The sequence below is a fragment of the Gossypium hirsutum genome, chromosome D12, assembly GCF_007990345.1.
Source record: "Gossypium hirsutum isolate 1008001.06 chromosome D12, Gossypium_hirsutum_v2.1, whole genome shotgun sequence".
Lineage (NCBI taxonomy): Eukaryota > Viridiplantae > Streptophyta > Magnoliopsida > Malvales > Malvaceae > Gossypium > Gossypium hirsutum.
The window spans coordinates 47,927,652-47,931,432 of NC_053448.1; positions in this window are offsets into that span (position 1 = coordinate 47,927,652).

Sequence of the window (3,781 nt, forward strand, 5' to 3'; positions counted from 1 at the left end):
CTTTTTTTATTAGGATAGTGACTAAGAAAAATAATGTCAGCATTTTCGTTAAAATAGTTAATAATTTTGATTATTTAGATTAATTAATGACGTTATAAAAATAGAGAAACCAAAATATGAAAAAAAATTAAAATTATACAGTAAATCTCAAGTTTCAAGGGTCAAAATTAAAATTTTACCATTGTTTTATAACATGAAAGGAAAAAAGAAGTAAAGTAAACCTAAAAGAAATGGGAAGCACATGTTGATCTTTAATATCTTTTGAGGAATTTAAATTATATATAAAAATATAATATTTTAATTACAAAATTAATCTCATTAATTATTTGTAATAATATTATGAAAATATAAAAATAAAATTATATAAAAAAATCTCAAAGAATAAAATTTGAATTAAGCAATTTAGGAAAAGTAAAAGAAAAGATGGTGTCAACAATCAACCATCCTTTTTATATGGATTTTCCACAAACCATGGTTTCACTTCAAATCCAACGTAAAAGCAAAAAAAAAAAAAACAATGGGTATTTTCTTTACATTATATTAAAATAATGTTTGCAATCTTAACAATAAAAGAGTTTTTATTAAGGAGCTTTTCTAAAATAAATTAATATGAAGTTTATAGTCAACCATAAAACATAAATCACAAGCTCCTGCAAAATATTAATTAATCAGCTAGACATGACCAAATATGCAAATTCAATTGAATTAACAAGTGCTCAATCATGGTAAGAGAAAGTACGATTGAAGAAGCCCAAGCTTCTTACATACAATCCTCTTCCAATTTTTCAACGAAGTTGAGATTAAGTTGCAAAAAAATTTAAAAATATATTTTATTAATTATTTCAAATTTAAATTGATGATCGATAGTTTATATGTTGAAGACCACCGCACTTGGCATTTTTTACCTTTTATAACTTGTTTTATTAGTTGAATTATTTGATTAAAATATTTTGATTATTTGCGTGTAAATTTTTTAAGATTTGATGAGATTTGGACAAATTAGAATGGATTGTATGTTATTTTGTGAAGTTGAATTTATACTCTAAATATGGGAGCCTTGTTCAACTTTGAAAGAGGTAATTGTTGAGGCACTTATGTTAGCAATGCTTCATGCAATGACCATTGCCCTAGGCAACTGCGCAAGACTTGTTTTATTTTAAGTTTGACAACCTTTTCAATCAAATTAGTTGGGTAATGACTTAAAAGGATTTTTTGAATGTGAGTTGGTCCATATTTGAGGATCCACCTCATGGAGTAACCAATCTTTCAAAGTTGAATCAATCCAAATCACGTAAATTGGACCCTTTGATTTGTGGGTATTGACTTGAATGACCTGAAGATGTATTTGTTGGAAAAACTATTTAGAAGACAATTTGTTTGCATAATAATTTTTTTTTAAATTCATAAAATTGAATCGTGTTGTGTTATCCATATAAATAAACTTTACCAAATTAGTACTTGTGTTTTCGAACTTAGTAAGATTCGGTCAATTCTTGACTTTCAACAAACACAATGTTCTTCGCTATTCTCGAACCTTGGTTTGTTAAGAAGTTACATGATAGTTTGTCGGGTAGTTAGTCTTATTATTAGAATAGTTAGTTTGTTAATAGATGGTTAGCATGTAATCTATAAAGTTTGTAGATTTGTAATTATAAGATACGACTTTATTTTAAAGAAAATCAATTTTCCTAAATAGTTTATTTCTCACTTGATTCTCTGTCAGTGTTCTCAACATGGTATTAGAGCTCCAGTGATCGTCGTTTTTCTGGTCACTGTAGTCCGCATAAAGTAGTCTCGGTTTTCTGGTGCTCTTCACTATTTTTTTTGGGTTATGTTGTTTGATAGTCAAACCCATTTTTCTATTATTTCTTTGGCCTAAATTTGTTTGTCGGGTGTGGTCCAGCTAATAACCTATGTTTGTTTTTACTCACGTCATCTTCTTCCCATCGGTGCTGTTCTTGCTAGTAGTTCTTTACGCCATTCTTGCTCATGGTTCTTTGCGCTGTTCTTGCTCGTGGCTTCATCTGTTCGTGCTCAACACTCTTCTTTGTTTTTGGTATTGGTTGCTAGGTTGAAATCATGGTGAGTCCCTCTGATTTGGTTGTTGATTTCAACCACCCTCTTTATTTGCACCCGTCGAATACTCTAGGTGCCCTATTAGTGTCTCATTAGTTGTTTGGAGTTGAAAATTACAACGTTTGGAGTCAGTCCAAGAAGATTGCATTGTTGGCTAAGAACAAATTAGGGTTTGTGGATGGTACTTATTCTAAGGCTTCACTACCATATGATTTGAGTTATTAATGAGAGCGATGTAATGCTATTGTATTATCTTGGATCCTGAATACAGTTAGCAGAGAGCTCTCGGCGGGAATTGTAGTTGCCTCTAGTGTAACAGTTATGTGGAAGGATCTTAGTCAAGTGTTTCATAAAGTTGGTGGCTCTAGGGTTTATTTTTTGCATCGTGAGATTACTTCTAATCTTCAAGGTACTAATTTTATCTATGTGTATTTCACTAAGCTGCGATTATTTTGGGATGAATATGATGCTCTTGTACCTTTTTCTTTATGTGGTTGTGATCAGTCGAGGCAAAATGTTGAGCATGTTTTACAACAGCGTCTCTTTCAATTTCTGATGGGATTGAATGAGTCTTATAATGTGGTGCTCAACCAAATATTGTTCATGAATCTGTTGCCATCTGTAAATCAAGCACACTCCATACTCATGCAAGAGGAATCTCAGAGGTAGCACAGTCCAAGTGCTGTAGGTTCTGATTCGATTTATTTACACTCAATAAATGCAGCAAATGTAAATCAAAAGAAGATATTTAATGGGACATGTGATCATTGTAAGATAAAAAGGGCATAAAAGAGAAATTGTTATAGAATAATTGGTTACTCGAATGATTTTAAGTTCACTAATAAGACGGCTAATAATGCATCTGGATTCATGGTGAGCAATGCATCAATTAGTGATTCAACTAGTGGTAGTGATGTGGCTAGTGATGTTGGTGTCATGAATGGTCAACAAGCACATCTGTTTACTCAAGCACAATGTCAGCAAATCTTGAATTTGTTGAACAATGAGCATATAGTTGAAGTTGCCGCAAGTTTAGCAGGTATGGTTGGTGTATATAATAACTGGATCATGGATATTGGAGCTACTGACCACATGCTTTTTGCTTTCCAGTTCTTAGAATTCCTTGTTGCATATGCATTGTATTTTCCTTATGTTCGAATACCGAATGGCTCATTTAGCTCAATCACCCACATCGGCACCTGCACTATTCACCCTAACCTTCAGCTTACAAAAGTTCCTTATATTTCAAATTTTCGTTATAACCTTCTTTCAAATTTCTAAACTCAATACTGACCTCAACTGTTTTGTTTCATTTTGTCCTAAATTTTGTCTTATACAAGATCTCTCAAGTGGAAAGATGAAGGGGATTGGTAGGGAGCAAGACGGTTTTTACATCCTGCAACCTTTTTGACAAACTAAGGTGGCTATAAGTACACCTATTACATCTCTTTCAGCAAATGTTGAACCATCTTTTCTTTGGCATACTAGACTCGACCATGCCTCTGTTTCAAGATTGAATAAGGTGATTAATCTTCCCAGCACAGTTTCGAATAGCGATAGCATAAAATAGTGTCTAGTGTGTCCTCTTGCTAAACAAACTAGACTACCTTTTCTTGTAAGTACAACTCGTGTCGATGCTATTTTTTCTCTTATCCATATAGACTTGTGGGGGCCTTATTGAGTTTCTACTTATAGTGATCATAGG